Here is a 14,142-nt window from a genome sequence, read left to right on the forward strand (position 1 = left end):
ATATCAGTTCTGCTATTTGTTCGGCCTTACTTACCGGCTTTTCTTACCGGAGATCTATCGCAAATAATTTCAGCCAGTATCTTCATCTCATTCACTAAAATCACTGTTGTTTTTAAGGATAAGAACTTTTTTAACTGCGTGCGGTGCCCGGCGTTTGGTTGTAAATTGCTCAAAAGCGCCAATCCTATTGAATATTCACATGCTTACAATAACTTGGGCAACATGACATAGTCGGCAGCAGTGATCGCTATGCAAAATAAATCTTCAAAACATTTGTAACGGGCTAATTCTGAGCAACTACAGGAAAAGTGACATTTTGTTAAAGCCACTTCCAAACAGCAAAGTGATGTTAGTGTGTACTCAAAGTTATTAAACATTTATGTCTTAAAAATTATTGGCGCAACCAACATTCATAGAAACATAGCTATTAGATTGAAAAAAGTCGGATGCAGAAGAAACGGACACTGCGGGCGTCATATTATTAATTTTACGATTGAAAGGTGCAGCGAATCCGACAAACATCATATGCATGTGTTATTTATTAACAAATAAATTCTAACAAGTACACCAGACACACGAAGAGCACACACACTTCAACATGGCACATATTTTATGACGATTTCGTATCTTAAGTTATCCTAGTATCACTGTGTCGTCTTGAATATCAAGTATGTGAAACAAATTTCAATTGCACAGTCCGTCTCCATCTCGCAATAACCTTAATGTACACCATTTTCATCCACATGGTTATACAACTAATACAGTCCGCATCAGCTAATGACTTTTGTCAATATGTGATTATATCATGGAAGAACGTTTTTATTTTTGCAGTTTTTTTTTAACAATCTTGAAATTTTCATTAGAACCAAACATGAGTGCAAACTAAACGTTTAGCTTTTCTAAAGGTTTTCGACGTCATCATCGTCGTCATTATCATATCATCATCATCCTCATTTTTTCCCATTATAATCCCCATCTCATTTATCCCATCTTCTCCCAATCATCATCGCCACAATTATCATCAAAATCAGCAACACCTTCATCATCGCCATCCTCGATGTTGTCGTTATCATCATAAAAACCAACATAATTGTTAATCATTTTGAGGAAAAAATCATGCATGAAGGTTTGAAAAACTAAAACAAACAACAAAATAAAACTTGATTCAATGAATTTTCTCACAAAAGTAAATTACGCACGCAAATATCTCAAATTTATTATTATAACATTTGTATTTATAAATATTAACCTTGAAACTCATATGAGGGCCAAAACGAGTTATCCGTGTTTTTGAGCTGCGTCACTAGCGTACTGTGTCTGTTAAATAACACAAATAATACCGAAACAAAAACATATTTATCGAAGCTAGAATATTTATTTGTTTATACCAAATACGAGAAACACAACTGTGTAACAATTGAAATCTGTTGCAAAAACAACACGTTAAATGAATTTAAATAATGCAAATGCATCACAAATGTACACAGAACAAAAAATTTCAACGAAACCGTAGTGAACTGATGTGGTCTGATACTGCAGTATATTTCTCTCGGCATAAGTCACATAAAAACTTCTGAATTCTTATACCATTTCTTGTTTGTTTCCTACCAGTCGTTAACTGAGTTCTAAAATCAAATGAAATAAGCAGAACATGAAAACGAAACACAACGACAACACCAACAACGAACAAATACAAATAAAAAAATAACAAACACACACAACAATATAATACTAACAATTATAACATGTGAATCTAACAAGAAAACAATAAATCCTCAACCACAAAATCTTTCAAGCAAATGTATTGCTTTATTTTTAGTATCTGTAAAACACTCTTCGCCAGTCTGTTAATCATTATGTCATATACAATAGGGATTGTATGACTTCTACAGACTGAATTTCGTCAGTTTTACTTTGCGGTCTTATTTAAGCAACAGATTTAGATTTTTGAGTGATTATTTTCCTGTAATTTTAGCCCACTATTTAGCCATGGGAAGTACCGTACTTTTTTGGAGCTTCATGACCTTGTCCAGGTTTTGATTGAATTGTGTCGATTTCATCGCCAATAGAAATAGCCTCATTTGCATTAAATACATATGTAATCTTAACTGACGGAGTCTGAGAAGAAACATAAGATATTGTATGATTGAATATACATATCATTAAGTTATAGTTATAGCGATGTTGTTTGTTGTCTCCATGGTATTCACTTTATATGCAAATACAAACGCATTTATGCGTTCTGCTTTCTTAAACATCAATCTTAGGCACATTATTGTCCTAGTTCTATTTTAGTACAAATATATAGGCTGATATACATGTATTGTTATCTAGAAATGGAATCTCTGAAGCAATACATACCATTTATTATTCAAATTGATATAAGCTTATTGATTAATTGAAGTCTAACAAATTGCCTCTAGGGTTAGATGTCATTGGTCTTCAAAATGTGCCTCAAAACATTCTGTTTTTAATATATAATTTCAAATTCGATTAAATAAAAGACACGCCCCCTTGAAATGCTGTAGTAACCAATCATCCGGTTAATATAACATTCATATTTATGAATCTTTTATATAAAATTAAACAAGAAACTGACGTATACGGCCTGATACTAGGCATTTTCTGAATAATGTTATTAGATTGTCATAATGTATTCGTTTGAATATCAAAATCCGCAATGTAAATAATTTAATAATTTAAAAAAAAACAGGTAAAAAGGCAGACGAACATACATAAAGACAGAAGCACAGACGGACGAACGGACTAACGGGCAGTTGGACGGGCGGGCGGGCGGACGGACAGACATATAGGAAGGCAGTCGGACAGACCAAACGGCCGACAGGCAGGTAGACAGGCAGTTAATAAACGCCAAAATGCCGCACTTGTGAAAACATTCAAGTTGAGAAGAGAAGTTAAAACTGTTTAAGGTTTTTTTTTCACGTTTTGGTAAATTGACAAAATTCAAAAAAGTTGTTTCAGATTCGCAAATTTTCGATTTAGTTATGATATTTGTGAGAAAACAGTAATACTGAACATTTACCATGCTCTAATATAGCCATTTTATGCATCTTTTGACGATTTAAAAACCTGAAAATTATAAAGCGTTGCAACGCGAAACGATTGAATAATTTGGAGAGTTCTGTTGTTGTCGCTATATTTTGTGAAACTACGATGATTGCTTATATTTATTATAAAATTTATCTGACATTATATGCGGAAGAATGGTCGAGGGGTCTAAGTTGGAGACTTTTTACGCCAGGACTCCAGGGGTCAGTGGTTTGAGCCTTGTCGTGGGTTACTTTTTTATTCTTTTTAAAATTTTATTCTTGATTTTAATGGAGCTTTTTAGAGCTAATGTTTCCATTTATCAATAGAAAGCATTTAATGACAAACTTCAAAACATGCCAAAATATGTGAAAAGGCCCTTTAAATCATTCATGTTAAAAATACAGCACATTATATGGTCAATAACATTATTAAAACATGACGCATTCCTGTAATATATATAATACAAAAGTATAGAGAGCGACTGCTTTAATTACAAAATAATAAATTTGAATAATATCAATAAAAATATATACAACACGTCATAATTTTTAAAACATCGCATCAAACGTACACTGAATTAATAATAGTCAGGAAAAGGATTGAAATATAAGGACGTGTTTCTATATAAACAAATTTCGCACATACGATTTGAGCCAGCTTTCTTCGATGTTCATACGATATGCGGTTGTATCATATACGTTTATTATAGTAACAACTGTGAAACCAGTGTTGAATCTTAAAGAAGAACCATTTTCTATAACATTATCAATAGTTCTATTTGCATTTTTTTACTTACGAAAGCAATCGATAATGCCATATGGACACAGTGATAATCTTTTTACTGACACGTTATTGTTTGATTCATATTGAGTCATTAGTTAAAATGCAACTATTCTGCAGATATTTTATGTTGCTTTTGACATTCTATTATATTAAGTTTTCTTACAGTGCATGTGTTATGAAGATCAAATAATTTGTAAAATAAAACAAACAACATACATCAACAATAAATAGCATGTCAAAATATGCAGGTTATGTATACAAAATAGATATACATACTACACATATTACCAAAAATCGTGAAATCCATCTTTACCGATGTATTAGTATTGTCTATCTGTGCTATACATTTTTTTTATAATTAAAAAAGCGTACATATCTTTCACAATATGTACCCAATAACGTTAATATATAAAAAGCGAAACGATTTAAAAAAACTGAGTCCATGACAATGTAGCAACAGTTAGATCGGCCACGCCAGTGCCAACTTTCAAGGCTTAACACTACGCATCGATTTTATTGCTCGTACTTTTTTTGCAAAAACCATTTTGCAAATACTAGTTTAAAGAACCAAAACTTTTCTTTATGATTTCTTAATTCAATTTGATCCCTTCTCTTTAAGACACAATTTAAGACACATTTTTTTATTTTATAAAAAATAGTATTACCATATATTACCATATATTCACACTGAATACTCTCAGAACAGGCAAACTTCGCTGCAGCATTACATGTATACTAAATAAATAATTTAAACAATCCTTACACTTGACATTGACTTGTTATTTGTGAAAAAAATCGAAACTTCTTGCAACTTCATAGTCGATTCTAGCATTCACGTTATCGTTGTAAAGAGTTGCTTCAACTGTACTGCTCCTTAGATTAATAAGCAATTTATCAAAATTAACTGAATACATTTATAAATGAAAGTATTTGGCCAACTGGTAACAAGAGGTACACACCTGTTCCTTCAGGTTAATTTAACGCCTGCCTCTGACAAAATGAATATAAATATCGATTTAGTTACCCATTTCATATTGTTAAGGTGATAGAAATGGTGCAAATCTATACTACTGTACATATGCCATGTTTATATGTGCAGTTTAAATTTTACAAGGTAATTCTAGGTACATGTAACTATAACATTGGTGATTTCTGATGTTTAACAAGTTTATTAAACAAAAAGGCCAAAAGCCCAAATGGACATAGTAAGCATTCAGTGTGCACACAGTAAATAGGGTATGATGTAAACGTTTTGATTTTAATAAAAAGAATCCCGAAGATATTATATTCCGTTTTGTTCACAGCCAATGATTTTTTGGTGAAACAATAAGGGTGGTCATTTGTCGATAAAACAAACTCAGGAAAGGTTAAATGACAATTCTATTAAATTCTGACCTAATTTGTGATGCCATATTAAAATGAGCACTAAATGTAACCACAGACGGGCTTACAGACTGGAACAACAGTTGAGAAATTTGCATGATATTGGCATTTAATGGAAGGTCAAAGTGATCTTATTGTGTGATACCTGTATTGTACAAGACAATTTACAGATTAAATATAAAGACTATATATACTTATGTTGCCTCATATTGGGGAAGACTCTGTCATTTTACTTCCACATCTTTCGAGATTCGGTAAATTTTGATCACAGGAACTTATATTAGTATGACTTCATGCATGAGATTGTTACTACATCTGTCGAGTTAAAAATATATTCTTTTGTACTTTTAAACCACATGGTTTTGTTCTAAGTGCTGAACAGGAATCCTTGAACAAAACGGATGCATCATCATCATCATCATCATCATCATCATCATCATCATCATCATCATCATCATCATCATCATCATCATCATCATCATCTTCTTCTTCTTCTTCTTCTTCTTCTTCTTCTTCTTCTTCATCTTCATCTTCATCAACAACATCATCATCATCATCATCATCATCCTCCTCATCATCATCCTCATCATTCTCATCATCGTCGTCATCATCATCATCATCATCATCATCGTCATCATCATCATCATCATCATCATCATCATCATCATCATCATCATCATCATCATCATCATCATCATCATCATCATCATCCTCATCATCATCATCCTCCCATCATCATCATCATCATCATCATCATCCTCCCATCATCATCATCATCATCATCATCATTATCATCATCATCATAATCATCATCATCTTCTTCTTCTTCATCTTCATCTTCATCATAATCAATCCCTTGACCGGTTTTGCCGTTTGGGAGAAATGAGGGACGACGATACAGAAATCCTTCTCCAGTCAGGTCTGTTGTACGCTGCTGAGAGTAATTCAACCATGGGATGGGATGTCCATTCTTTTACATTATCCATCCAGCTTTTCTTCTGACGGCCTTGACGTCGATCTCCCTCTAGCGTGCCCTGGAGAACAGTCTTGCACAGAGAGTCGTGCCTGGATTATTAACATTTTTCTCAATAAACGGACATGTATTCATCATAAAAATGATACCTACCATGTTACCATGTTAGCTACGTGTTCTTCGGTCATCCCAAAGGCTGTGCGGCGCATTTACCTCGTTATCTATTACGGGCTTATTGTTATGGCGGATTGAAGAATCTATACATATATTAATGAAACTGATTTCGTTTCTTCGTGACAGGATAATGGTCTATTATATCTACCATTGTTTCTATCCTGATGTTGATCATATAAATATTACCGCTCGCCTGCGTTGTGTGACCCTCTTGTTAATCCAACATGAACATTTATACATTCAGAATCAGATATATCCTATGTTTAAAATGGACATCAGAAATTACTTCACCAAGCGTTAACCTGACGCTAATCATTTATCTTAAGACGACGGAGCACCACCAAGCAAACAACGCGACTGCAGTGGTGATGTATCTGTGTAAACGAGCCCATGTCAGATATTCAACACATAGATCACGAACCGTCAACCGGCGCTTTCCCAGATCCGAGACCATCAACAATCGCTATCTTCGATCTTTAACAGCCAATCGTTTGAAGTGTTCAAGTGTGCCATGATATGGATATTGGGAAGCCTGTCAGTAACGATCGAATCATCTCTAGTGATTCCCGCCATAAGCGTTTAACAAACGCATACAATTCATACCCCAATGTTTGGACGACCATGCTCTTACGGGCTACTTATAGAAGGCATTTGAAGTCAATGTATTGAAACTTTCTTGTGTGGGAAATAATTGCGTTGTTAAATATAGTTTGGTCTCTTGAAAGGCAATACAAGATGCAATATGCCTACAAAGCAGCATAAAGGCAAGCAAAAGTTGTATTGATGATAATTGAACTCGGTTTTGTTCAAATATACTTTTATACCTGAGTTCTACCCCCTATTTAATTTAAATTTTCAAACCATTCATGTGCATACATTTGTTGAAAAAGGTTTTGTTCAATCATCATCTTTCAAAAGAAAGTTGAGTTGAGTCTTTCTCATACCGAACTCATTTTCACTTATTTTCACGATTTTATTTTCTTAATTGTACTTGATGCAAAATTGTTCGCATATAGTTTACAATTTAAAATTGTATACATATTTTTTTAAGGCTTAATCTATAGTATAAATAAGTCATGAAGAGAACTATAATGTAGTATTAGCGAGGTGACATGAAATGCTAGTTATTTATTTGTTACCCGTTGAGTTTATAATCATTTAAACATGAAATGATTCCATCTTAATTAAATGAGGTTTGTTTGTAAAAGAAATGCATTATATATTAATTACGTACCATATTAAAAAATCGCGGTTTCACTGCAATGAAGAATTTGTTTTCGTCATGTGTGTATTTAGGAAATATACAAGATTTTGGGTTTTTTAATGATGGACTGTAACTGTATGATGTCCTGAATTGTGGACCGAAGACAATGCTCTTAAATGTCTATAGAATCGATTTTGGTTTGACAAAGACCATATAAAAAAGTACGTGTAGTAATCGCGGTTCATCTTTAAAACGCGTTTTTGTGTAATAAATGCCTTCGAATACTTGGTGTATCTTTTCCACCTCCATATAACGACGTTTAGCAAATAAAACAATATTAAAATACAATGATGAATGAAATAAGACATATCAAACCGAAAGTACGAAAATAATCCTCATTTTAACTAACATTGATACATGTTTTGAGGTTTTTTTACTAACATTATGTATTTAAAGACACCATATGTGAGCTGGTATTCGGAAATGTATACCATCAATTTGTGCCTCCGGTCTAGTAAGTCAGTTAATGTCAATTATGGAAATTAAAATCTTAAGTATAAAATAACAATAAGTATAATCAGTACAGAAGTTTAGGTTAGCAGTCGCAAGTATATTATTGCATGCAAAGTTACCAATCACCTTTACAATCCAGTACAACTATTAAACATCACACTAATCATAAGAATAGAACTTAAGCTGGTTCACTGACTTAAAATGGTGAATGTACAACATTTGGTGTTTATACCAGTTCGAGTAAACGTCAAACCCCTAACTAATGCAGCGGTAATCACATACAAATGAAAGTACACAATTGACAACAAAGAACCACACATCATGCACAAAAACACAAACAAAAAAGTTCTGATTCCACCGCCTTTGAATAGTCATTGCAAAAACAAGTTGGGCGCACTAATTCACATTGTACGAAGGACAAATAAGAAGCGCCTTTAAAACTCTCCTGTTCCAAGTATGTTTCCTGAATTTCACAGGAAGCCCAGGGGCGTTTCCAATACGCTTGGAGAAGAATTACTACTTGACGATTGTTGTAACATTTGGAAGGTCTGTTGTTTCTTTTCAAAATGTATAGGTGTTTGTCATGTGAAAATAAAGATCTTGGTTTGAAGATGTGAAAGGTGCTGCACAAAAGCAGTGAGGGGAAGCTACATTAGGTCCATGTAGGTATTTAAGTGTGTGTTTTTTTTACCGAAACTGGTGATTCCAAATGCATATATGCGTGTTTAATACTTATATTTCATACAGCTGAACTAAAAATACAGATGCGTGCCTTTCCTTAAAATGTATGTTAAGTAAATCCTACTTTCGTTTTCTCATTTCACTTATAGCACGCGCCTTGTATTCATTTAAAGGATTCATAAACAAAACGTGGGAAGAAAAATAAAAGCGTCTGTATTTAATGAGCTATGAAACGGATTAAATTGCAGTACGATCTCTTCATATTTTGCGAACATTTCTATATGTAGTGGTTTCAGTGCTTTATATTACCAGTACAGAGTATTTGCGTCATATTCATTTAGCATACCGCATTTATTTTTATTATGGAAACAGCTTTGTTGAGAAGTTTAAGAAGTTACAGATACATGTTCGAATAGTCATTTGCCGACGTTTCACGTCTTTATCTTTATTATCAGTCGATTTTAGTTGAAGGAATTGCAATAAATAATAATTACACTGAATCGGACAGTTATCTTAGGGGTGTTATTACTAGAAAAAGGTTAAATATAATTGAGCGTTTTCACATTGAAGGAAATGTCTCATTCATACGATGGTATAAATTTATTAAGTATTAATATCAGCCGATTCAGAGCCATTCAGTATCTTTGTCGACGTATGTTTAAATAATATGCAAAGTTCATTTAAGCGGACATGATGGAAGAAGAAAAACTCCTCTAAATTGTCAAAATATCATAACAAGTCTACTAACTTGTTTGTTTTGATACTTTGCAAATGGACAATTTTGAGGGTTTTGGGAAGGGTTAACAGCTGGAAGAGAGGAGTAGCAGAGGGGGAGTAGCAGCTAATGCCGAGTGCCTCTGTTGTTGATATTAACGTCGACAGAGTTCGCCGTGGGTAGATTCCGTCTAGGGACCGGGAGGTCAGTGTGTTCGATCCCCACTGTGGGAACGTTCTTTAGATCTTCCGCAAACACAATAAGTACTGGTTATATCCAGTAACCGTCCACCGTGGAGTAAAAGCCATTATTGGTATCTTCGGTGTATCTTTCCAGATCCACACATGTTTTTATAACAATAAATATGCAAATAAGTAAATATTTAATGTAAAAAAATCAATAAAATCATAGTAGCAATAGCACTTTGTTCTTGTTGAATGCTCTGAGCTTGTATGAGAACATTGGAAGCGGACAACGACAACGAGCGAGGCATGGTAATGTAATGCGCATGTGGAGGGGGGGGGGGTTAGTGGGTGGGTTTGGGTTAGGATTAGCCTTAACCTTTACCTTAACCCTAACCCGACTCCTAACCTTAACCTTAACCCTTACCATAACCCAGGATTATCTCCCATATACCATGCCTCGCTCGTTGTAATTGTCCTCTTCCCATGAGAACATACGTACAACTCAGGGTTCTTCTTGATAAAACCAATTTTTATGTACAAAAAATAAATCTTAAGTTTGTCTATAAAATCGAATTTAATTAACCTTATACATTGAAACAAACACAGAACCTGTTACCATCGACGTCAATTTGCGCGTCTTTTAGAGATAAATGCTCAAACAAATGTTGATAAAAACTGTAATCAAACCGATATATAGTCGGTGTAGCACGATTAGACACGAGATCCAACTTGTCGAGGATTGCGGATATAGTCGATGTATACATTAGCATATTTTCAAATTTGTAATAGGCTACTTGGCGTTTTCCATGTCAACAACTTTAACATTTTCGTGAACCGTTGACGTGTTTGAAACTTGGATTAATATCATAATTTTGTGTATTAACGATACATTTATGATCTGTTTTGTGTATACTTACGCCAGAAAATATTTGATGTTGCGAATTTTACCTATTAAAGTTCCGCTTTGATTCCGGGCGGCATCGTTTCCATAACAAATCGCGTTACCAGTTGCAACTCCTGGATACTTGCAACTACTAATGCACTATTGAAATTTTAACAGTGAACTAACACACTCTGAAAGTTAAGGCAAATTATCACACATTTTAACCTTCAATGGAGAGAAGAACACTATTATACTTAATAACAACTATATTTAAGTTGGAGCATTTTGATCCACTAAAATAAATATTTGGTAAGGGCAATGCAAACCAAACAGATATAGTGATATAATCAACCATAAATATACAAGGACAACACTCGCCTAAACAAAATTCCTATAAGTACATACAATTTCGAAAGTGCGCGTTGTTATTATATTCGCAAAAGCATGATCAAATAACAATTTCGATCTCATAATTGCCTTCCGCCTATCTGATAATTATGTTCCGAATATTTATTTTTATTTCATTGCTTTTTTTGTATGGATGTAATGACCATAGAATCGATATTTTACTTACCCAGTGAATAAATAACTTATTTTTGTTGGCCGTTAGGTCTTGACATTTTCATATATATTTTACGTAACATCTTAGGCGTTCGGTTTGTTTACTCTACTTGTTAACGTAGATTAAAAAAAAATAATAAAAAAACGTTTTGCATTTGCATATTGTCTTTATATCTTATACACATATTTTAAATAAACATGCTGTGTTTTTAAAGGAACTTTTTGACAGTTTGGCCAAATTATAAAAATGTATTTTATTCCAAAAATAATGTACGCATTATATTCAAACAAGCAAATTAAGAGTCCTGTCTAAGAAATGTTTAAATATATTTGTTTTTTGAAGGATTATCATCCTTCAAAATCGTAAAAAATATCAAGCGTTTTTTTCTTGTTACTATAATTACTTAAAACTATTTAAAATAGTTATTGAATTTACTATTCTTTTCTAAAATACGAACATTTGGGAAAAAGTCCTTTTAAGAACTGTGTGAAACATAGTATTTTATTTAATTTTATTTAACTCATCAACACTACAAACAAGTGACACTTGTATTGAATATTTTAGAAAACATCATTTTTTTAATTCTTTTTTTTTAACCAGTTTATGTCCACACTTTGATATTATTTCTTGCAGGAACCATATAATGGCTATCATCGAAAAGAAGATCAAAATTCGATACAAGAAGACATGCATTGAGTTTGATTGTAGAAAGAGTGAAAGGAAGGATTTAATAATAATATTTTAAACCTCAAAATATATTATTCCGTTCAGCAATCACTATAATTAAAATAGAGTGCACATGCTCGCGGAGGTGACTCCCGTGAGAAGTGTAAAACGACATATGTGGTGTATCTATTTTGATGTCTTCTTATACTACACTGAACCCCTTGATTTATTGAGGGCTCACCATATTTGAATGTTTTTAATAACTGTCTTACGAGTGCAATCAGCGATGTATAATTGAAGTGACACACTTTAGACCATCAGCGCGTTAGCTACCTTTAAGGTGCACGTGAGTTTTGTCAGTTGTATAATAATATTATAATACTAGTTGACTCCGTGTGCGTGTGTGCGTGTGTGTGTTGGGTGTGTGTGAAATGCACCCATATCGATATAATATATTATAACGATCAATATAAAATCATTAAATAACTGGATATACATATTTATTAGTTCTTGCGCTCGCTTTCCTCTCTCAGTCTAAAAAAAAATGTAGTTCATTAATAAAAACAAATCTATGACTTCTTAAGTATATGGGCACAAAATCAACGGTAATAAGTGGATTTAAAATGCCAGAGTAAGTAGAGTTGCATCACATCATGTCAAGGTGCGTAGCTGTTCCGAACTCATTTCACAAGTCATCTCTGGTTCTCTACCCTCCTTTAAGACGTTTAAAACTGATCTCTGACTGAATAAATGGGTCAACACAGTGTAAAAAATGTTTTTGCACATTCACTCCCAACATAAAATATGCTTTTACTTCTTTTGCATGCCCAAATATTGGTGACAGAGTGTTTTTACAGAATTTGTTCCTGTGATTACTACAGTGTATGGCATTCTAATGAAACAAAGCTACTAGGTAAGGTAATAAGTGCAGAAGGTAATTGCCTGGATATCCCCACATAAAACATATACAAATGTAAAATTAATGGAGTTGTATTTTGTTCAGGTGTTATAGATATGTTTTTAAATAAAAAATATAGATACTTTCTAGTAACATTTCTTGATTTTTTTAAAAGTACAGTCAAGCTATGCGCAGCAAATTACAATCGGTGTTTTATAAACAGCGGACAGACACTGGAGTTCATGGACTTTATGGTCTTTCTCTACCATTCTCTTTAATTAGATAATCTCGAGCATGCGACAGCCGTTCAATGTGACAACAACATCGCATGTACAAAATCGCGCAAAATAATGACGATAAAACTACCCACCATATTGGACGAAAACTCAAACATGTTAATTGAAAATCGAAACATATGAACATGGTCTTTTTGTCTGCAATTGCGAACAAGATAATCGCAAATCCTTTAGAGTAAAAGGGAGTTTCATAACCCGACAATAGGTATTTTATACAGTGTTTTATGTTATAAGCAAAATAATGTCAAATAAAGTTTTAAAACAATTTTTTTTAAATATGCGTGGAAGGTCTAAAGAGATCAGAGCATTAGACTCATATAAGGTACCTTAACCTTTATGACGGCGTGACTCGCACATTGCTTTTGCACAACCGCTTGAAGAACTTAACATTTAGCCATGTTTCATGAAAATCCTTCGTAGGGTGTACGAGATATTGGTATAGTCTCGAGCGTGCGTCTCGTGCTGTTATGGACGAAGATCAAATTTGTACTCATCTCCTCTCTAGCTTTTTGTTTGGCGTATGTTATTTAAATGCATTTAAGCGTCTCACGTGCTAGTTAGAGTTATTATCATATATGTGACATGAAAGTAGTTCTTTTTTGTCGCCTCGACAATTGTTTTACACTTCTATATCATAGAGAAATATCGACATACACAACTAAGAGTGCAGCATCGAGCATTTCTACAACATTCTGTGGAAAAATGACTCGTTGTCGTTCTAACCATTTCAAACATTGTCATACATTTTTACCTTAGTTCTACATTCTATTATAATTCTTATGTGTTGCTTGATATAAGTACACAATTTGACACGTTAGTTTACTTTTTGTCATTTATGGAGAGATTCAAACTTTTTCTGGAATATGGAAACATGTCTGAGCGCCCTTCCCAAAACTTAGTCATGACAATGCTTTATTCTCCAATTAATCGAGTTTTATGTACATGTAATCTCCATTGTGACAAATTAGGAAGTACATAACATGAAAACCCACACAAGACATGCATCAGTATAATGTTTAATCAAGCGACGATTACATTTTTCAATATGTTACAGCGTATTTACATCGCTTTCTGCTTACGCGAGATTCGAAAATGGCTATGAGTTGTACGATACATATTTATGCACACATCATCATTTTCATTTAGTGTTTTAAAGTTAAGTATTAATGTAAAAA

This window comes from Dreissena polymorpha, chromosome 9 (assembly GCF_020536995.1).
Source record: "Dreissena polymorpha isolate Duluth1 chromosome 9, UMN_Dpol_1.0, whole genome shotgun sequence".
In the NCBI taxonomy this organism is placed as follows: Eukaryota; Metazoa; Mollusca; class Bivalvia; order Myida; family Dreissenidae; genus Dreissena; species Dreissena polymorpha.